The 23770-nt window shown below is 46.4% G+C and overlaps 1 protein-coding gene across 1 annotated transcript in view; it reads left to right on the plus strand.

Annotated features, from left to right (window-relative positions):
* Nucleotides 1-23770, plus strand: part of pcdh15b (protocadherin-related 15b) — a 2356722-nt gene that overhangs the window by 782996 nt on the left and 1549956 nt on the right. Inside the window, exon 6 of the mRNA XM_072478931.1 lies at nt 415-474. The gene's annotated coding sequence lies outside the window, so the exon portion shown is untranslated. The remainder of the gene's footprint in view (nt 1-414; nt 475-23770) is intronic.

Genomic DNA, 23770 nt, shown 5'->3' on the forward strand with positions numbered 1-23770 from the left:
AACAAAGACCTCAGCGAGTCAATTAAGTCCTACTGTACAGAGCATTTGCCGTCACCACACTCCTGTATTGCAGTGGAACCCGGACAGTGTTTCGATAACACATAAGCGCGTGAGAGAAATTCCATTAGCTATAAAAAGAATAACCTAAAGTCTTAATTATTTCATTTTATGAACATCTACTCAACTGATTGATAACATTCCCAACAGACATTGTAATAGAAGCCCACATTTTTAACATTTCAGTATGCTGGGATATAAAGCTATTTCTGAGCAAATGTCATATTGCGTTTGAAAATGCAACGTAAACCCATAAAAATAGAGACAAATGGCTGTAAAGGTGCAGGCTGGAAGTAGATTATTTTCGATTATTTTTTAAAAAGAAACTTTAAACACTTTTTTGTGCTTATTTTGCAGTTTTGAATAATGCGCTTGTGCAAATGCTGAATGGCAATGTTGAACAGAAATACAATTAAGGTAAGTTATCCAATATGAAATTTATATGTGTATCTAGCAAAACTGTTTCAGCACATAATGTAAACAAATTTTGGAGTTTCATACAAAAAGTACAGTGCTGCAATATTTATTTCTTAACATTGATGTGCGAAACAAATCTTTAATTTTATTGTTTTCCTTTATGAACAACTTTAGAAATTCAATGAACTTCAGCATGTTACGTCGGGCAGCTGTATTTCATTTATCCTATCAGCTGAGGATGCCAAGGAATTTTGTCATTCAACAAATGTACTGATGATAAGCAGATGAGATAATGTGATGCTATTTGCTGCCTTCCATGGATACGATGTGGCATATTTTGTAACTTATTGTTATTCACAAAACATACAGAATGGTTATTTGATAATTATGGGAAAAAAATCATTGGGACTTGCCACTCATACAACCCCACAGAACATGATTTCACAAAGCAAATAGAATGCTGACTACTGCCAAAACAGTAGAGTACAGATCAGCAGATCTCCTACTCATACTGAGATCTGTGGTCGGTCGAAATCAGACCTGTGGTATATCCGTTATTCTCATCGAGACGCCATTTTCCATAATCTCTGAAAAGCACAGGTCATCCCATGAATAGTATCCCATTTGCTGTCCCAATAACCCCTGTGTGCCAATGAAGAATATCCTACAGCCACCATGCGATACCTTAGATCCTGTCAATCAACCTGAAGGGTAAGTGCAAGAGAAAGATGGTTTTTTTTCTTCTCATCAGTAACCTAATTTTTGCAAATCAATGAAGCTTATTCAGGGTGTAACACTGTAATTTATAATTTACATTGTTATTATAATCCGTAATAACTGCTGCTCAATTAATATACAATAACTGAATTCAGTGCAATTCTTTAACAGAATATTCTGTGTGATTTTCTTTTATGTGAAAAAGCAGCAAAATAGATGGCTAACATCAAGGCTGTACACAGTGTAGGTACTTTGAACAGATCGATGATCAATAAATAGTTTGTGGAGAAGAATAAATGAGTTCTCTACTACAAAATAAGGAGACATTCCATTGTAACAAATGATTTGTATGACAGTAGGCAGCAGAGCTGAGAGAAAACTGAACTTTTGTATTGGTTGCTGCATATTTTAATGTAATTTTATTAAAACCTAAAGGTTTATTCAGGAAAATCAATTAAATGACAAACTATGATGATTAAACATACCTCAATTGAATAAAACTAAAATTACCTTTGCAATACTGCCACATGCAAGGTCAATATGCCATACTTATAATGGTTTCTTTGTCAAAGCAATGTCTTTTTTCCAGCTCTTAGATGGAGCATTGTTACACTGGCTTGCTGCATTCTTACAATAGCATGTAAGAATCATGTCATTTTCCAAATTAGTTGCTACATCTTTTTCAGCTAATGATCAACTCGCACAGAAAGGTTGCCATATTTGCCGATGTAATAATCAGCGCATTTCAATAGAGCAATTCAGGATGTGAAACTTATTAAAATCATTTGACAACGTGATGAGATACAATACATTCTCCAGTTCCCCAGCCGCGTGTTTCTCGGTGGCATTCATTTGTTGAGGTGGATTTTTTTCCCCACTCCTTGTCACTGGGATTCCCCATTGAAGCCACCCCTTGCTGCCAGGGAACACCCGGGCGGGGGTGCGCTACTGGCGGGGGTGCGCTACTGGCGGGAAAAATGAATCACAAAAGCCGGAGAATTCTGACCTATATAAATGCAATAATTTCTTTTCTTTTTGCAAGTGGAATTAAATTATCTCAAAACAGCTATGCTTCTAAATCTACTTTCTTTGAATTCACTGACACAGTTTCAGGGGCACACAATATTGTGCATTGAACAGTAGAAACTTAATGAATATATTCATATCATAAGTAATCTCCAGTAGGATAGCAAGGATGGAGCAGAGTGACTGTAGGCAACTGGTAATCTTGCAATTTTCTTTCCTCGAGCATCAATGAATGTCAAATAACTTGAATGCCATGAGGTATAAAATATGGACAAACCTCTCTAAAACCCACTAAAATGCAAAGGTAAATTGTATAAGATGGGCAGCATTGTGCAATTCATTGAGCTGTAGAATTGGCATTGGATTTTGTGTAAAAAAACCACAACAGGTATTTTACATCCTGTTAGAGTTGTTTCAAAGTTATAAATTTACTCCAGTCTTTGCATAAGCTATTCAGATCTGAAATTCAAGTGAATATTACCAAACTTCAAGAGAAGGCAAATAGACCATGACAAAAGTGAAGCATTTATTTATGTGGTGACCAGCAAGAAAGTATTGGGGTGAATTCGCCACCTCCCCAGCTGTGTTTCTCGGCGATGTGCCGTCGCTTGCAGTAGGATTCTCCATTCTTGCCGCTGGCCAGTGGGATTTCCCATTGTAGCCACCCCACGCCGCCGGGCGGGGGGTAAGCTACCGATGGAACGGAGAATCCCACCTGCGGAGAATTCTCCGCATTTATTGGATTAATTCTTATTGGTTTCAGCACACACAAGGGGCGGGATTCTCCCCTACCCGGCGGGGCGGGGGGGGGTTCCGGTGTAATGGAGTGGCGGGAACCACTCCGGCGTCGGGCCGTCCGCACCTTTAGGGGCCAAGCCCTCACCTTGAGGGGCTAGGCCCGCGCCGGAGTGATTTGCGCTCCGCCGGCTGGCAGGAAAGGCCTTTGGCGGCATGCCAGCCAGGGCCGAAAGGTCTTCGCCGGGTGACACATGCGTGGGAGCGTCAGCGGCTGCTGACGTCATCCCCATGCATTCGCATGGGAGGGGTGGCTTCCGCCTCTGACATAGTGAAGACCATGGCGAAGGCGGAAGAAAAAGAGTGCCCCCACGGCACTGGCCCGCCCGCGGATCGGTGGGCCCGATCGCGGGCCAGGCCACCGTGGGGGCACCCCCCGGGGCCAGATCACCCCGCGCCCCCCCCAGGACCCCTGAGCCTGCCCACACCGCCTTGTCCCGCCGTTCAAAAGGTGGTTTAATCCACGCTGGCGGGACAGACATTCCAGCAGCGGGGCTTCGGCCCTTTGCGGGCCGGAGAATCGGCGGGGGTGGGCCCGCCGACCGGCTAGGCGCGATTCCCGCCCCCGCCGACCGGCGCGACATGATTCCCGCCCCCGACGAATCTCTGGTGGCGGAGACTTCGGGACACGGCGGGGGCGGGGGGGCGGAGAATCTTGCCCAAGGTTAACATTTTTTACTATCGGCTCTTTTCATAAGCTGTTGAGAAAGTTGCTCTATCTCTGGCCTCCTGTCCATCCCTCACTCCCTTTGTCCCACCATTTGGGCTCCAAATTGCTTCCCATAATTGCTCCATAATCTACCCCTTTCTCCTCCTTTAAGATCCATCCCTAAAATCTCTTTTACCATAGAACCATAGAATCCCTACATGCAGGAGGAGGCCATTCAGCCCATCGTGCCTGCACCAACTTTTTGAAACAGCACCCCACCTAGGCTCACTCCCCCACCTATCTCCGTAACCCCACCTAATCTGTACATTTCTGGGCACGAAGGGGCAATTTCAGCATGGCCAATCCACCTAACCTGCACATCTTTGAATCAGTCACCAATCTAATCCAGTCTCCTCCTTTGGAGTTGTGTCAATTCTATTATGCTCTTGGGATGTGTTGTGGGATGTTTTGTTGTGTTAAAGGCAAATTGTTGTATTCTGGTTTTATATGTCAAATACATTTACTTGGATCTCTAAATTGTTCATGTAAGACAAAGGATCATTTAATTTGTTAATGCCTGTTAAATGCAGATTATTACAGCTCAATTTTCTCTGGAGCAGTACTTCACAGCTGTCTCGATGTGTTCATTTCCAGCAAACACAGATTGACCAACAGTTCAACATAGTTCAAACACCTCAGTGGTTTTCTCAGACAGAAGTGAATCTGTTTTATACAGTTAGCAAGGTGCTATTGGGCTGTTTACCAGCTGCACTTTTGTGCACAAACACTAGTTTTAATTATGCAAATATCCAATGTATAAATACACTGATTAAAAACTACTGTTTTTAATTCTCTTCATTCTCAGATAAAAAAGTGAAGTACATTGTAGCAGGAGGTCAGTTAGTCAAAGTCTGTCAGGCATCTGGATTCAATGGGTTCCATGGGAGCCTCTAGACAAGTAAGCAGCAGCAACCATGTTTCAGATCACAGTCAGAGAATCACTACAGTGCAGAAGGAGGCCATTCAGCCATTCGAGTTTGCACCAACCCTCTGAAAAAGCAGCCTTCTAAGCCCAATCCCCCATCCTCAACCCATAACCTCACTTAACCTTTAGATGTTTAGACACTAAGGGTCAATTTTTAGCATGGCCAATTCACCTAACCGGTACACCTTCAGACACTTGGGGACAGTTTAGCCCCTGGGCTAGTTCAAGAGAACTGGGGTTCTTTTAGCTTAATTGGCCAGAGTATGGTGCTGAATAATTCCAAAAAGGATAGGGTCAATCTCCGTACTAGATGAGGTGGTTTTGGGGCCTGACTCCTTGAATTGTGAGAGCATGTCATGAACTATGATTAACAACTTTTGAACAATGAGGATCCATGCAGACAGAGAAAGAGAGAGCCTGTGTTTTATGATACTTCTGGAAATGGTGCCTTGTGCAGGTTTTTTTTTCATGCTTACTTGAATCATGAGATTCCTTTGGTGGGATTTTAGCAGGTCAATGTGTTGCAGGTTGGAACTCTGCCTAACCTCTGATCGGTGCTTGTACCAGAATTTACAGAGTGACCAAAGTTAGTCTTGATATTTCAAAAAGACAGATGAATGGAAAAAAGTTGGAAAGGTAACCCTCATAGTAACAGATGATACAGTGACCATGGTGAAGAAAAATCCTGGGTCGGAAGAGTAGGAAGTAGAATCAGGGTGGATGGAAATAAGAAACAACAGTAGGAATAAAATAATGGTGAGGATAGTTTCTGGGTCCACTTAAAGTAGAAAAAATGTTTGACTGAGCATTTATCAAGAAACAAAGTGCACTTTTAACAAAAGCAATACCATAATCTTGGGGAAATTGAATCTTCATTTCAACTTGACAAATCAAATTGGCAAAGTTACTTTGAAGGATAAATTCTTGGAATGAATTTGAGACATTTCAATCTGGAAGCAACCAGGAAAGAGGTTATTTTAAGTCTTGTGTGTGACATGGACAAGTTTTATGAATAATCTCATTGTAAGTGATCCTCTTGGGAACAGTGATCCTATCGTGACAGAGAGTAATGTACAGAAGTCTGAAACTAGAAAACTAAACTTAAATGAAGTCAATTACATGGGTATGAGGGGTGCACAAGCAATGGTGCGTCGTGAACGCTGTCGCGTTTCACAACGGCGTGAACAGGGCCCGGGCCGACCTATTCTGGCCCCACAGGGAGCCAGCACGGCGCTGGAGCCGTTCACGCCACTCCATTGTCTTCACGCGGCGCCAAATGGGCGCCAACCCGCGCATGCACAGTTGGGGCAGCTCATTCCTGCGCATGCGCAGTTGGGCCGCGCCATCCTACGCATGCGCGGGGAATTTCTTACGCGTGCCGGCCCCTCACCAACATGGCGCCGGGGGTTCGGGGGCCGGCCGCGGAAGGAGGTAGGCCCTGGGGGGGGGGAGAGATGGGCCGCCGATTGGTGGGCCCCGATCGCGGGCCAGACCCCATCGGAGGCCCCCCCCGTGAAGGAGCCCCCCTCCCCCCCCACAGGCCGCCCCCCCCCCCCCCAGCATTCCAGCACAGTTCCCGCCGGCAGCGACCAGGGGTGAACGGCACCGGCGGGACTGTCATTTTTTTCGCTGGCCGCTCGGCCCATCCGGGCCGGAGAATCGCCATTTGTGGCGATTCTACGAGCGGCCTGGCGCGATTCTCGAGCCGCTGGTTTTTGGGGGGTGGGAGAATCGCGTGCGGGTGTTGGGTCGGCGTGGCGCGACTTGCGCGGCACCCCAGCTATTCTCCAATCCTGCGTGGGGGGGAGAATACTGCCCATGGTTTTTTGAGAAATAAAACTCAATGGTTAAAAGAGATTTGTTTGTTAAATATAGCATTGAATTAAAATAAGAGGCTTACAATACTGACAAGAAGAATTGTGAGTCTGAACATTGGGAGAGTTTCAGAAAGATAGCAGGAATGGACAAAAAATGATAAGTGGGGGGAGTGGAATATGAGTCTAGACTACAAGGAATGTAAAAACAGACTGTTAGTGCTTCTACAGAATGCAAAAAGGAAGAGTAAACTTGGGCCCCTTTGAAGCTGAGACAGGAGAATTTCTAATGAGGTGTAAGGAAATGGCAGAGATGTCAAGCAGACATTTTTTGCCTGTCCTCACTGTAGAAGACACATAATACTTTCCAAAAAATAGAGGGGAACCAAGGATTGAATGTAAATGAGGAACAACATAATGGCTGCGCTTGTAAATACTCCTGACTTGACACTGCTGTCCACGTCTTCTGGGGCCTTCCTATCCCGGCTTTCACAGAAATATGCAGTGTATTGCCTGGTGAGGAACTCCTTAGAAGCAGAGCCAAAGAAAGACATCCTTTTTTACCGCACTAGCTCTTGTGTGGTCGGTTTAAAGGTCCAGTCTTAATGTTAGTGAATGAGTGGGTGAATGGGTGAGTAAGTGAATGTGCAGATGGTATATGAGTAGGTGGGTAAGTGGGTGATGTGGGCAAGCTGAGTGAGGTGGCATGGTAGGTAGTTGGGTGAGGTGTGTCAGACCAATGATCACAAAGGGTGAGGTGGGTAAGTGGGCAGCTGAGCTGGTGGGTGAGTGTAGGTGGTAAGTGGGTGAGTTGAGTAGGTGGATAGGGTGGAAGGGTGGGCGAGGTAGGTGGGTGAGTGGGTAGGTGGATAAGGCAGGTAGCTGGATATGTTGGGTGGTGAGTAAGTGGGCAGGTGGGTGAGATGTTAGATTGGTGAAGCGGTATGTGGGTGAGTGGATAAGTGTGTGAAGTGGGAAGGTTGGGAAGCGAGTAAGAGGGTGAAGTGGTTGGTAGGTGAGGTGACACATGGGTCATTGAGTTGGCAGGTAGTTGCAAGTCACGTTGGATCACATGGTAGTTGAAAGGTCAGGGGCTAGTCGGGTGGTCTGGAGGGGTAGTCAGGTTAATGAGACAGTCAGTTTGTAGGCCTGTAGTCAGGTTGGGTTGGGTTGGTGGGTAGTCAGGTGCCAGGGATTATTTTGCTTAGATTAGGGGGCTAGTCGGGCTGTTGGAAGGTAGTCGAGCCGGGTGGTTGGAGGGTAGTTGAGTTGGGTTGGTTGGGGGTTAGTCACATTGGGTTGGATGTGGTTGAGTGGTCAGGGAGTAGTCAGTTAGGAGTAGCTAGGTGGTCAGAGGTTAGTTGGGTCGGGTGCCATGTCGTTGGATCAGGTCCAGGTAGGAGCCAAGTGGTTGGGTCTGGTTGGGTGGGGTGACTGTGTAGTTGGGTGGGAGTGTCAGGCGGTCGGGGAAATGATTGGGTGGCATGGAGTTACCAAGATATTAGACCGGGTTTAATCAAACATTTCCTTGGGAACTTTCCAGGCAAGTCCTGCATAACTGTCGGAAGTCTCTGACTCCAGCTCAGAGTCAGAGACATTCACAGAGGGTCAAGGGGAGCAGCGGAATTACCCAAGAGAACCAGAAGTGCCCTGGGTGTTTCCCACATAGGTTCACAGGTCAGGACATCCAGGAGGTCCCAACATACATCTAGCCTTTGATGATCCAGAGACCAGGGGCTGGATTTTCCATTCTTGAAACTAAGTGTTCACACCGGGGCAGGATTCACGGACTTCGACGACAGCAAAACTGGCGCCCCACTTGGACCGATTCAGCGACCGTTGAGAGGCTAGCACCAGCGCACGTGGACACAACTGATTCCAATGAAAAACGGTGTCTGATTCGTCGGGTCCATGATTGACACTCAGGAGGCTGACAAGCTGAAGCCGCATATACACACTTCATTCCGCACACACACTCATCCCAGCCAAGAAGATGGCACTGGTTGCGCTGGATAGGCCGGCTGAGGCCAGAGGTCACCTAGGGTTGTGGCCTGGGGGCACCCATATGACACGTGGCATTAAGTTCACAGTGGGCAGTCAGCTGCATGGCTGACTTGCAGGCTGCGGTAATGGTGTTCCATGCCCGTCCACTACGACCCCACAGCCCACCTCCTGGTCATCCCCACTACTCCCCCCAGCACTAGCAGAAGCCTCTAAGCAAGCGGCGCAATTGTCAGCACACAATGGTGACTTTGGACACTTTCTGTACCCCCCCCTCTCTCTCTCCCTCAGCAGTCACTGTGCCTGTTTCATGATTTTTGAAAGCACAAGTGAACCTCGCCGTCGGGAATTCCCCTGGGGAGGCGGAGACTCACGGAGGCCCTGGAGAATAGCGGGTCATGTCTGCTAAAATATGCAAACAGCATTTCCTGTACGTGCGGAGTGGAATGCATTGATGCTGCCGTCGAGGCACCGGAGAATTGTGATTTGGGATGAACTTAGCCGACACGACTATTTTGGCGTCAAAACCGATTCTCCACCCAATCGCCTTTCCCGATTTCGGCCCCAGAAGTTTTGACACAAAGAAAAAGTATTGGAGAAATTCATGGAACTAAATTCCATCAAATTTCCAGGACCTGGTGGCTTATACCTTAAGATTCCAAAAGAGGTAGCTGCAAAGATAATGGATACACTGTTTCTGATCTTCCGAGATTCCCTAGATTCTGTGATTATTTCCTGGATTGGAAGGTATCCAATGTAATAACACTGTTCAAGAAGGTGGGAGAGATAAAACAACAGACCAGAGGCCAGTTATCCTGACATCAAGTCAGGTTGGCGGTCCTCAGTCATCAGAAAATGTTGGAAACCATTATTAAGGAAGTGGTAACAAGATACCTGGGATACGATTCAATCACTGCATTTGCCCAACACGGAACTGGGCTCAACGGCTGAATCCCGCGAGAGTCCCAAAAGGGGCTCCGTACCAGGGGTGATCGTGAGTTACCCATCTCGCTCCGCCTGGCGTGATCCGGATTGCTCCATCACTGCATGTGATCCAGATCAGAATATTTAAATAAGAGAGGAGGTTGGACTCTTGTGCATTTGCAGGTCCCATACCCTGTGATGGGCTTTAGATTGGTTTCACAGGTCGGCACAACATCGAGGGCTGAAGGGCCTGTACTGCGCTGAAATGTTCTATGTTCTATCCTGGCCATACTCAGCTTCCTCCTCGTCGGATGAGGCCTGACAATCATCCTCCTCCTCCAGTACATCACCCCCTGTTGTGTGATGTTGTGGAAAATGCAGCAGCCATCACGATGTGAGAGACTCTCCTAGAGCTACACTGGAGGCCCCTGCGGACCAAGCACCTGTACCACATCCTCAGGATGCCAATGCACCGCTCGATCACGCCCCTGGTTGCAGCATGGCGTCAGTATAGAATGCTTCTGCATCCAGATAGGCGTCATTAGCCACAACCGCAGCGGATTACCCCTGTCACCCACGAGCTAATTCCTAACCCAAGGGTATGCCGCCCAGGTATTCAGAACCAGAGGGTGTGCCAGGATGAAGACGTCATGCATGCTGCCTGGGTATCGGGTGCATTATGTGCAGCTCATGGTCACACATCAGCTGCATGTTAATCGAATGGAACCCCTTTCTGTTTGTTTAGAGCAGCCTGTCATGCGCCGGTCGACCACAGCCTGAACCTGGGGCATTCCAGCGATGGCGGCGAAGCCTGCTACCATAGCATCCTGCTGGGCTTGGTCCACATTGAGTTTGATATATTGTGCTGATCGGACATTCACGACCTCCGTGACGGCACGGATGCACTTGTACACTGATGTCTGTGAGATCCCAGACGCGTCCCCACTTGGCACCTGGAAGGACCCCATGGTGTAAAGGTTCAGGGCGACTGTCACCTTGACGGCCACCAGAAGCGGATGTCCTCCTCATACCCCTGCAGCTACAGGTGCGCCATGATATGGTAGATATGTTGTACTGTCCCCCTGCTCAGCTGGAGCCTTTGACATCATGCCCGGTCCAGCAGGTCCTCGAATGCCAGGCGCTGTCAGTTCACACGAGTCCTTATGCGGTGCCTCCTTCCCACCTGTTCCTCGGCCTGCTGGGTGGCCGGCTCTCCATCCTTACTGGCTGGTCCCTGTTCCTCCTGGAGCTGGCTCTGATTCTGCAGGGACTTTCCCAAGCAACTCCTATTCGTACATCCACAGTGCATCTCCTAGGGCTGCAGCGGCTAGGATGAAGGCCACCATTCCTGGTTGGATTCCGAAGTCCATTGTCTGCAGGTGGTGAAAGGCAGACATGTTAGCATTGTGCTTACCCCTATGCCCAACCTGTTCCAAAGAGCTGCATGGTAACCATGGTCAGCACTGCAGTCCCTGTCCTCGTATGTCCCCCCCCTTCCCATCTCCCATTCCCAATAACCACCCCTGGCATTTCCCCCTGGCACTCTGCCCATGCACTGCACCCCTGGCCCATCAGTGTCCAGCCTCTGACCCCGGAGAATCCCGGGTCAGGCCTGTTAATAATATGCCAATTACGTTTACTGTACATGCGGAATAGAATGCTTTGATGCCGTTGTTGAGGCACCGTAGCATGACATTCCGTCGGGAACCCGGCGCAGGCCACGATTTTCGGTTCACACACGATTCTCCGCCCAATCGCATTTTGTGATTCCGGCATCGTGTTTAGCGTCGGAAGATGATGTAGTTAATAGAAGAAACCAGGGTCTGAAGCAGTCAGGCGTCGAGTTTCCAGTTTTGAAATTCAGTTTGAGATTAGGATGTGGACAGACCAGCAGCTTCTCCAAAAACAGTGAGTGAATGATTTTTCTGTGAACAGGACAAGAGAAGTTTCTCAAAATCTGGCAGGTTAAACAGTAGTTTGAGGTTGGCATGAATCTGCAACCTGGTTCTTGAAGGATGTCTGTTTCTCAAAGTAGGCTACCCAAGTCATCTCTATTAAGCAAGTATTCCTGGGTCTGCTAACTGCATTTAAAAGTGGATTTTGACCTGAGATAGGTGTTTTTTAAGTGGAGATAAAGAAAGCAGTTTGAAGTTATTGTTTCCTTGTATTGTAAACTTGTATTGGAAAAAATTAATTGGGTACTCTAAATTTATTTAAAAAAAGGAAACTCCAAAATGTATTATGGAGTTCACCTGACCTATAACTTTTACATTGCATTTGGCTAGGAAGAGCACAAGAGCCTTCCCTTCAGGTGTTATTCAACAGTCTTCCTTGACACTTTAATAAAAATAAGTTTTATTAACATTGAAATAAACACACAGCAAGAGTTCTTATCAATTACAAACATAAAGACCCCACACAGCTAAGTAATCTATGTATAAAACTTAATGAATTCCCCCTTAACTGTTCCAATTCAAAAACTGAATCCCATAAACCAAAAACCCCTTTTCAAGGGAGTGAACCATCACTCTGCATTCTTACTTGAATAAGACTGGTTTCCCCTGAGATTCTGACCCCGTCTCACCAGCAGGTTTAAACTCTTCCGGAAAGCAAACTATAACTTTTAAGTTACCAAAGCAGGTAGCTATAATCAATGTTTTTTTACTGGAACAAATATTTAAAATGAAAATTGAGAGAGACAGGCCAAAACACTTATTTTCTCTGCCTGTAGTCCACAGAAGTCAAATTGAAAGCAAAACCAAAACCTCAAACAGCCACAGCTCGTCCCTACCCACATAATTACATCACTGAAGCCATGTGATAAGACAGAAACCTTTCTCAAAGGGACTCTCACATGACAGGTCATAGGGCAAAACAACAGAAATGGGGTTAAAGGAGCAATTTTCTGTGTGACAACTTGAAACTAGTGGGTGCCACATGGATCAGTTCTGGAGCTCAGCTGTTTCTCATTCATATTAAGAAGTGTGGGGTGATGTATTTTGGTTGGAAGAACATGGAGAGACAATGGCTGGGATTCTCCGTTGCACGTCCATTCTGTTACTGCTACTAACGAGGATGGAGAATTTGGCACTCAGCCAAATCTCCCTTTCACTGCAGCGGGACCAGAGAATCCCACTGCCATGAACGAACGGAGAATCCCACCAATATAAAATAAGAGGTAAAATTCTGAAAAGGGTGCAGGAGCAGAAGGAACCGGGGTAATATGTGCATTATTGAAGGTGGCAAGACAGGTGGAGAGAGTAGTTAATAAAGCATAAAGTATCCTGGGCTTTATTAATAAAGGATTTGAGTACAAGAGCAAGGAACTTATGCTGAACGTATACAGGACACAGTTAGACCTCGGTTGAAATATTGTGTATAGTTCTGGGTGCCACACAATAGCAAGGATGTGAATGCTTTTGAGAAAGTGCAGTAGAGGTTTACAAGAACGGTCACAGGGATGAGAAGCTTCAGTTATGGTGATAGATTGAAGAGGTTGGGACTATTCTCGTTGGAGAGAAGAAAGCTAAGAGGAGAATTGATAGAGATGTTGAAAATCATAAGGGAGCTCGACAGAGTAGATGGGGAGACATTGTTCCCACTCGTAAAAGGATCAGGAACAAGAGAGAACAGATTTAAGGTGATTTGCAAAAGAATCAAATGTGATGTGAGATAAACTTTTAAACACGACGAGTGGTACGGGTCTGGAATGCACTGTCTGCAAATGTTGTGGAGGTAGGTTCAATTGAGGCTACCAAGAGGGTGTTAGATGATTACTTGAATAGAAACAATATGAGGGGGTAAGGGGAAAGACAGGGGAATGGCACTAAGCCATAATGCCTATTTGGAGAATTGGTGCAGATAAGATGGGCCAAATCACTTTCTTCTGCACCATAACAAGTCTGTGATTGTGTGAAATTCGATAAAGGGACTGACAGTATTGTGTCCAAGTTTGCTGGCATTACAAAGCTAAGTGGGAGAACAAGTTGTGAGGAAGACACAAAGGATTTGATTTTCCCCGGCTGTGATGAAAGAGTTAGAAGTGGGATAGCCAGGAAAATAGGTAGGAGCCATGTTGGGATGGCCTCTCAATGTGTTCCTGCCTCTGGGGGACTTTTGCAAAGGCAGAGGCCAGTGATGGGTTTAAGGGGATGAAAGGCGCAGTGAATAGGCTAGCTGTTATCTCTTCCATTCCTATGTGACTGATGACTTTGGGAGTCTTCAGTTGAGCCCTTCTGCATTGGCCAGTGAGAGTGCCCCCATGCTGAAGAGTCCTCACTGTGGCCAATCTGTCTCAGCAGCACTTATCCCTTCCAGTGGGGCTGCTGAGAATCTCGAGCTGCCGACCTTATGATTGGGCCGACAGCACTGGGTCCCACCTGTTAACCTTAATAGGATGGTAAACACAGAGGTGGCCAATTAGGAGGCTACCGTCCAGAAAATTGTGCTGCCAGTCTCGTTGACAGAAAATCCCGACTCTGGCCCTCCATTTGCTTCCAGTATTGGAGTCCCAAAGCCAATGTAAAAATATAACCAAAGACTCGGCAAAAGGACAGGTTGGGTGAATGGGCAAAATGTTGGCAGGTGGAGTTTAATATGGGGAACTATGAACCTATTACCTTTGGTAAAAACAGAATATATTTTAAGTATTGAGAAGCTAAATATTCACATTCAGAATGTTTTGGGCATCCTCGAACATGAATCACAGAAGGTTAACATGAAGGGGGTGGAACGATGGCGCAGTGATAATGCAACTGGACTTGTACTCCAGAGGCCCAGGCTAATGTTCGGGGGACACGGCTTCAAATGAGTTAATAATCTGGAGCCGAAAAGCTAGTCGGTAACTAGGAAACCATAGTCAATTGTTGTACAAATCCACCTGGTTCACTAACGTGTTTTAGGAAGGAAATCCACCGTCCTTACCAAGTCTGTCCTGCATGTGACTCCAGACCCACAGCAATGTGGTTGACTCTTATCCACCCAGTAAAATGGTGATGGCAAGCCCCTTGGTTCAAGGGCAACTAGGGATGGACAACAAATGCTGGCCTTGCCAGCAACACCCACGTCCCATGAAAGAGCAAGTAATTAGTCGGTCTTTGTTGTAAAGCTTTTGGCGCAAGAGTTAGGAAAACTTGCTGCAATTGCACAGAACTTTGGTGAGACTACGCCTGGAGTGCTGTGGAATATTTTGGTTTCCAGACACAAGGAAGAATTTATTTGTCTCGAAGGAAGTGCAACAAAGGCTCATTAGATTGATTTCTAGAGTGAAAGGGTTGTCTTCTGAGGAGAGATTGAGTAGAATTGGCTTGTGCTCTTTGGAGATCAGAATGAGAGGTAATCTCATTGAAGCGTGAGATCCTTGATGGGATAGATGCTGAGAAGTTGTTTCTCTTGGCCTTTATTTTAGTGCTTTGACAGAACTGAGTGGTTTGCTGGGTTATTTCAGAGAACAGTTAAGTGCCAACCACATTACTGTGAATCTGGACTCAAATTGGGTAAGGACAGCATTTTTCTTGAGGTTGAGTGTATTTCTGAGTTGAGTTTTTCGAACAATTCAATCACTTCTTAATCAACATTACTAATGATAGATTTATTTAATTCCATATTTATTAAATTAAGTAAACACAAAGTCATTAGAATTGGCTCAGCCTCCCCGTGTCTGCGTGGATTTCGCCCCCACAACCCAAAAGATGTGCAGGATAGGTGGATTGGCCATGCTAAATTGCCCCTTAATTGGAAAAAATAATTGGGTACTCTAAATTTATTTTAAAAAAAGAATTGACTAAGCCATACAATTCCTTCAGTTCCTTTCATCTGCACTGACCCTCTGAATGAACACCCTACCTAGGCCCACTCCCTGGCCCTATCCCCATAACCCAATAACCTCCACACCATTGGACATTAAGGCCAATTTAGCATGGCCAAGCTACCTAACCTGCACGCCTGTAGACTGTGGGAGGAAATCGGAGCACTTGGAGGCAACCCGCGCAGACATGGGGACAAAATGCAATTTCTACACAGACAGTAACCCAAGGCCGGAATTGAACCCGGGTCCCTGAGGCTGTGAGAAAGTAGTGCTAATCATTGTGCCACGTGCTGACGTGGAGGTATTTGAACTTACATCTCCAGTTTGTTCATAGATTCGTAGAATTTACAGTGCAGAAAGAGGCCAGTCGGCCCATCAAGTCTGCACCGGCCCTTAGAAAGAGCACCCCACCCAAGCCCACACTTCCACCCTATCTCCGTGACCCAGTAACCCCACCACCCTTTTTGGACACTAAGGGAATTTAGCATGGCCAATCCACATAACCTACACATCTTTGGACTGTGGGAGGAAACCGGAGAACCCGGAGGAAACCCATGCAGACACGGGGAGAAAGTGCAGACTCCACACAGACAGTGACCCAAGCTGGGAATCAAACCTAGGACCCTGGAGCTGTGAAGAAGCAGTGCTAACCACTGCGTCACTGCACCGCCCCCAAGACTCGGTGTTGATCCAAGCCTCGGGATTATGAGTCAGGTAATATCATCATTGCACTACCATACACAGTAGAACCTTTATTTCCATGATAATATTCCATGTATCTGTTCACCTTTAACTCCATCGTACAAGTTAATATAAATCTGCTATTATTTAATATTTAATATTATTTAATATTTAACCTGCCTTCACAGACTATTAATCTGAGTAGAGAGGATGTGAATTGTGTTGTGCAATAGCATTGTGAAGACTGAAATATATGAATGAGCTATGAGATGGAGGGGTTGTCGGGGACTAGAATTTGCAAAGCTGCATCTAGTGGAAGAAATGGCACCTCCAGCATGATGAGGGGCGTGTAGCAGCTGCCTATAATAAAATAGCTCCCCACAATAGAAAATCCTGTTGAGATGCCACGTGTCAAATGAGGAGTGGTTGAGGAATCTGGATCTGTACCCATTGGAATTTCGAAGGATATGGAGGGATTCTTATTGAAACTTGAAGTGTTGGGTGCTCTGAGGTACAGACGAACCAACACGGTTGCGATTGGTACAACGCAGTTTTATTCTGTTAAACTATTTATACAACAAACTTGGTACTCAGCACATGGTGACTGTGTGAGTGTCTTGCTTTGAGGTCCTGGCCCTGTGCCGTCTCCTGCTGGACTGCCAGGAAGTGTTGTGTTTCTTGTTTTGTACTGTGTCTGCTCTTGTCTGTGATTGGCTGTCGTGTTATGTGTGCTAATTGGTCCGTTGCTCTGTCTATCATTATGTATGTGTTGTGATGTTCACTTGAATATCATGACATCTCCCCCTTTTTTACAAGATTATGTGCCGACGTGGTTATAAATAGAAATGTGTCCTGAGTGCAGGTAAATGTGTGTGTGTGCGTAATATTTACAGCATGTACATGCGGCTTAACTATAAACAATGGGTGATGTCAGGTGTGACATGCTAACGATGTTGTACCATAACAAAAAGAAAAAACAACGTGGAAATTTGGAACAATCAAACAAATGCCTGTAACGAGAAAAACATAGACATGTTAAAACAGTTGTTGCAAAAGTTCAACGTGTAAACAGTCACGTAAGTCCAGTCTAGTAGGTGGGCGATGAATTCGGGTTGACCGTCAGGGTGGCACACCATTCATCGCCTGGATTGATGGTGTTACCCGGTTCCCATCAATGACCTCAACCCGGAAGGCATCTTGGTCATCTGTGTCATCGGTTTGGATGTTGTGATGTGGAGGCTGAATGGTCCGCACGTTCCTGTGAGGTTGTCGGAGATGCGTAAGATCAACAGGTTGAGCCGCTCGACAGTAAGCAGCGTAGTGGCCCACCTTGCCACAGCGTAGGCATTGTTGGGTTTTTGCAGGACAGTGCCCTTTTAAATGTGCAGCTCCACAGTTGCCGCACGTCGTGACGTCATGGCGTTCGTTACGCCACTGCGCATGCGCAGTTCGGTCTTGCATCGGGGGCGCCTGCGCAGCACGTCCCTCAGTGTTGCCGTAGGTTTTGCCGCGCGCAAGCGCGGGAGGCCTCGAAAAGCGCGCGTAACGGCCGCCCTCATCCGGGCCGTGGGCCGGGAGAAACTCGATCGCCTGGACCCGTTCGGCCTCGTGGGTCGCCTGGCTCGCCGATTCGGTCGCGTAGGACCCCCTCCGCGCCGATTCGGTCGCCTGAAATTGGGCATAGCGGCTCGTCGCGTTCTCATGCAGGACACAGGCTTCAACTGCAGACGCTAAGGTCAGGCCTTTTATTTTTAGAAGCTGCTGGCGTAGGCTGCCGGAGGCAACCCCAAAAACGATCTGGTCCCGGATCATGGACTCTGAGGTGGTGTCGTAACCGCAGGACTGCGCGAGTCTGCGGAGGTGCGACAGGAAGGTCTGAAAGAGCTCATCCTTATCTTGCAGGCGCTGCTGGAAGACATACCCCTCAAAGCTCTCGTTGACCTCAACGTTGAAGTGTTGGTCGAGCTTGAGGAGGACCGTGTCATACTTAGATTTGTCCTCGCCTTCCGCGAACACCAGGGAGTTGTATACATGGATGGCGTGCTGACCTGCGGTGGTGAGGAGGATGGCAATCTTCGTTTTGTCTGAGGCGCCCTGTTTTTCATTGACTTGCATGAAGAGTTCGAAGCGCTGCTTGAAGAGCGTCCAATTTATGCCCATGTTCCCAGCGACTTGCAGCGGCTGCGGTTTGTTGAGGGTGTCCATGGCACAGGATGGCAGATTTGCTGGTAGGTTTCGATTCACTTCTGGTACCATGAGGTGTTGGGTGCTCTGCTCTGAGGTACAGACGAACCAATACGGTTGCGATTGGTACAACGCAGTTTTATTCTGTTAAACTATTTATACAACAAACTTGGTACTCAGCACAAGGTGACTGTGTGAGTTGTTTGAGGTCCTGGCCCTATGCCGTCTCCTGATGGACTGCCCAGGAAGTGTCGTGTTACTTGTTTTGTACTGTGTCTGCTCTTGTCTGTGATTGGCTGTCGTGTTACGTGTGCTAATTGGTCCGTTGCTCTGTCTATCATTATGCATGTGTTTTGATGTTCACTTGAATATCATGACAAAATTTACAACATTTTGAGAGGCCTAGATAGAGTGGATGTGGCGAGCATGTTTCCACTGGTAGGAAACTAGTAGAACCTGAGGTCACAGCCCCAGACTGAAGGGACGATCCTTTAAAACTGAGATGAGGAGGAATTTCTTCAGCCAGAGAGTGGTGAATCTGTGGAACTCATTGCCGCAGAAGGCTGTGGAGGCCAAACAACTGAGTGTCTTTAAGACAGAGATAGATAGCATCCTGATTATTAGGGGAATTAGGGTTATGTGGAGAAGGCAGGAGAATGGGGATGAGAAACATATCAGCCATGATTGATTGGCGGAGCAGGCTTGATGGACCGAATGGCCTAATTCTGCTCCTGTGTCTTATGGTCTTATGGTCTTAAGAGCCTTTATAGAGAAAGGAACATGCTACGTTTGCACCAATTTTAATTTACTGCAGGTACACCTAACCTTTGGTTATATCATAATTCCTGTAAGAAGTCGAACAACATCAGGTTAAAGTCCAACAGGTTTGTTTGGAATCACTAGCTTTCAGAGTGCAGCTCCTTCATCAGGTGATTCACTATTCTCCCTTAAGTGAAAATTAGACAATTTTCCTGTATCTTAATTTCTTACTTTTGTTGACTACTTCTACTTCTATGCAAATGTATTTCCCCTTAATTAAAATTGCTTCTGGCTGATTGGTTGATATGCAGATTTATTTTTTGTGGTTTGAATTTATCAATTTTCAGTTTAGTCTTATGCAAATTCCTCAAAAAGGAATGACATACAGAGTGAATCTATCAAATTATTCAAGCCTCTTTTTGCAATAATTTTCATCAGCATTCCATAATACTACATAATAAAAATTGATTTTTTTCCCCCAGTCATTGTAAGTTAATAGTTTGGTGATGTGTCAAATATTACAGCGAGGGAGATTTTCAAATGATATTGTTAGAATATTTCTTCCTGCAGGCAGACTGTCATTCATGTTAATGAGACCTGACCCTAGCTATGGGCCAGCTCTTCCACTGGCATTAACAGGTGAGTGACTGGCTTGTTCTGTCTGTCTACGGCCCAAAAACTATGGCAAATCTACCCTCGCATTTCTGTGATCACCAAAAGCCAGTATGGGAGATCCGCCAGTAATTATTGTAGGAACTGTGCATCGAACAGCAGTTTCTTCACATTTCCCTCTAAGTATCTGCCAGTACACTTCTTAATTGCAAATTTGTTGTTCAAATAGAAATATTTAAGTTCTTCAGCTGATATTATTTGTACTTTGTTTTAACCCAAAATACCGACTGTGATCTACATCTAGCATATCTATGGTGAGAACTAAACCAAACAAACAAGGCTTCTGTCAAATCTGCATTGGATGGAACAAGCTACAAGAGCTAAATAGAATCATAGAATCCCTACAGTGCAGAAGGAAGCCTTTTGGTGCATCGAATCTACACCGACCCTCCGAAGGAGCACCCCACCCAGGCCAACACCCCACCCAGGCCAACACCCCCACCCACCTTCGTATTCCCACCTAATTTTTGGACACTAAGTGGCAATTTAGCATAGCTAAGCCACCTAACCTACACATCCTTGGGCTGTGGGAGGAAACCGGAGCACCCGAAGGAAACGCAAGCAGACACGGGAAGAATGTGCAGACTCGACATAGATAGTCATCCAAGGTTGGAATTGAAATGGGATCCCTGGCTCTGTGAGGTAGCAGTGCTAACCACTGTGTCCCTGTGCTGCCCTTACATTGCAACAACAACAAGAACAACGCGTATTTATGTAGTACTTTTAACACTTAAAAAATCATCCCAAGTTACTTCACAAGAGCATTATAAAGTAAAATTTGATACCAAGCTACAGAATGGTATATGAGAAGAGCAGGTCAAAAGACCTTTCCAGGATGTCTTCAATAATAAAAGCATTGTAGAGAAACTGAGAGGCTTAGGAAGAATTCCAAGAGCCTAGCACCTTGGGAACTGAGTGTTCTTAGAGCAGTGATGCATTGGTATGCCCACCAATGATGGAGCAATTACATCAGGGATACCTAAGAGGCCAAAATTAGATGAGCTAGATCTTCTCAGTGGTTTGGGGCTGGAAGAGATTGCAGAGATAGGAAGGGGCAAAGCCATGTAAGGGTTTGAAAACAAGGATGAGATGTTGCTAAATCAGGCACCAATTTAGCCCAATGAACACAAAAATAATGGGTGAATTGGACTTGGTCTGAGTCCGGACTTGGGCAGGAGAGTTTTGGATGACCTCAAGTCTCGGAACGTAGAATGTGGGTGATGGGTGAGGGGATTGTTGGAGTAATCAAGTCTAGAGGTAAGGAAGGGTAGGAATAAGGATTTCAGCAGCAGAAGAGCAGAGGCTCGGGTGGAATTGGGTGACATTACATAAGTGAAAATAGGCAGTTTTGGTGATGTTGTGGATATGAGATCAGAACCTCCTGTTGGGATAGACATAACACCAAGGTTGCAAGCAGATTGTTTAAGTCTCAGATTGTTGCTAGGGGGAGGGACAGAGTTGGTAGATCAGGAACTGGGTCTGCGCTGAGGATGAAGAGAATGGCTTCAGTCTTCTCAATATTTAGTTGGAGGGAATTTCTGCACATCCAGCACAAGATGTCAGAAAACCAGTCTGACAATTTGGAGACAGTGGAAGGATCAAACGAGGTGGTGGTGAGGTGGAGAGGGTGTTATCAGCATATATATGGAGATTGATGTTGCCGAGGGCAACACATGGATGAGAAATAGGAGAAAGCATTAAATCAAGAAGAAGTATCTATTTTTGACTTCAGCAAATTTAAACAAGTATGGAAGCTACCAATTGCTTCTAAAATGACAGCAAAAGCCAGCAGACATTAATTATCAACTAACCTGAAAGTAATTAAGAATCCCTCTAAAAGCACTTGTGCATGGGTCCTTACAGTTGCTAACTTCGTGGGCTGGATTTTCCGGTTGCCAACAGCGAAATCGCGTTCGGCGATCGGCTGGGAAATCTGAGTTCCCGACCAAATCGAGGGCGGCGCCGCTTTTGTAATGCTCCTCCCCTCCGAAGCGGCATACTCGCACCCTGTATCGATGGCCTTAGGACATTGCCTGAGGCTCGCCCCCCGATGCTCCGCCCCCGACTGGCCAAGTTCCCGACAGCGTCAGTCGGGTGTGGTCTCATCAGTCGGGAACTCGGTGTGGCAGCTGCGGACTCAATCCAGCGCGGGCAGAGGGGACTTTATTAAGGGCTGGGGGCTCTGTGGGGGTGGTGGGCCTGGGCGCGTGAACTGGCCAAAGTGGGGCCCTATTTTGTGGGCCGGGTCCGCGAGCGGCCTCTGCCACGTAGCAGGGCGCGGCCGCTGTAGACCACCACTGTGCGCAGGCATGGCCACGGACCCGGCAATTCTCCGGGCCATATAAGCAGATAGGGCACGCTAGCCCACAGCAAAACGGGGAATTGGTGGCTGTTTTACGCCATTTGTTCTGGCGTAAAACGTCACCATTCCCACGCCGGTTTGGGCCATAGCCCCGGAATCAGAGAATGTAATGTTGCATTCCAAAATGGCCTTATTGGCATCAAATCAGCATTACATGCTATTTATCATCACAATCTGCCGATTCTGCATACTTCTGACAGATGTTTCATGTACATGCAATAATGCTCTTGCCAGAATGGCACCTGCATGCAATGCCATGCAACAAACACTATCTTGAAGGAAAAACAGTACCCCAAAAAACACGGGCTATGCTTCTGGATTTTGTGATCTTAGGGTATTTACGTGCCACCAGCTTATGTTTCGTAATGGTTCAGTGTGGAACCACCTAATTATGTTGGTCTGCTTGCAATAAAACTTCGTGCAAACGCATGAAGGGGCTCGATTATACGGCCCCACAAGACGTGTTTTTGATGAGTTGGGGGGGGACAATCATAATGGATGGCTAGCGCACTGCCTTCCTGCCCACCCCTGACCCGTTCCCAATAATATGGTGGGTGGTAAGACACCTTCTACTCTGCTTGCCTTGAAGCCTGTTGAGACCCTTACCTGCCCAATTATAAGGCGATTAAGGATCTAATTCTGCCTGCTGCCATAATTCGGTTGCCAATAGAAGATGGATGAGAGTGGGCAGGCCGCTTTTTTGTTAACTTTGATGAAAAGGCAGGAAGGTACATCTCTCTGGAGATACATTCTGTGCGTTAGGGGAAGACCCACATGATGGTACTTTAATAAGGACATGTGGAATCCATACCGAGTAAGATGAAAGAATGTTGGTTTATTTACCGTTATATTATATACAACTCCAAGTAAATCCCTACCGGGTCTCTTCACAGTCGGTGCCTTACTGGCCGACCTTTTATACATAGCTGAATGGAGTTCTCCTGCTGCTTGACAGGGGTGATCGTACTCTACAAGAACCACAGGGAAGATAATCATTCTCACCCTGTAAATCTCATGTGGGATATGACAGGTACTGCTTTGAGTCTCTCCTCCTGAACTTCACAGCCCAAATCCCCACACATATTCACTTCTCCCTCAGCTGCCCGATCCTTTCTGATGCATAAATACCAGACTTACCAGAGTCTGGTATCCATGCAGTCTTTATCGGACTGCTTACAATCCCAGTCGTACCCACTGCTGAGTTCTGGCGCTGCTTGGACTGCGATTTGCTGGTTCTTTCATAAGTTTAGCCAATTCTTCCAAAGAGAGTTTCTCTTGATGAGATTGAAGCAACTCATTCATCTCATCTGTGGTCAGGTCGTCAAATCCCTCCCCTCCATCTTGTTTTGCCAGGTCAACAACCCTGTCCACTTAAGCACCCACATTGGGGAACCCTGTGAAATCTTTCTCAGCCACAGGCCAAACATTTTTCCAGCAGGTTTTTATGGTTGAAGGTCCAACTTCATCCAAAGTCCTTAATAATGCTGACTGCTGCGAGGGTCCAGCAATCAGGGACGATAGTTGAAGGCTTTGCACCCATAAGATGAAGGATGTGGCGGACACTTTGCAGGTGTATTAAACCTTGAATCAGGCAATGTCCCCTTGGTCCATTGGTTGGATAAGTGAAGTTATATTTAAGGGTAAAAACAAAATGACAACATCTGGATTGTTCTCTGCAAGAGACTGCAGATGTCTGGGTGCATTATCAAGGAAAGACAGGCGGCTGGATTATCCGAACCCCCAGCTGTGTCTTTCTCAGCGGTGAATCGTTTGCTGGCAGCGAGATTCTAACTTCCCGGTTGTCGATGGGAATTTCCTTTAAATGCACCCCACGCTGCTGGGAAATCCCTGGTGGGGGGGTTGCTGTCAGTGTGAAAAGAGGTTGAGTGACTTCTCCATTTCGCCTGAATGTGGATCTATC

The sequence above is a fragment of the Scyliorhinus torazame genome, chromosome 16 (assembly GCF_047496885.1).
Source record: "Scyliorhinus torazame isolate Kashiwa2021f chromosome 16, sScyTor2.1, whole genome shotgun sequence".
Classification (NCBI taxonomy): Eukaryota; Metazoa; Chordata; class Chondrichthyes; order Carcharhiniformes; family Scyliorhinidae; genus Scyliorhinus; species Scyliorhinus torazame.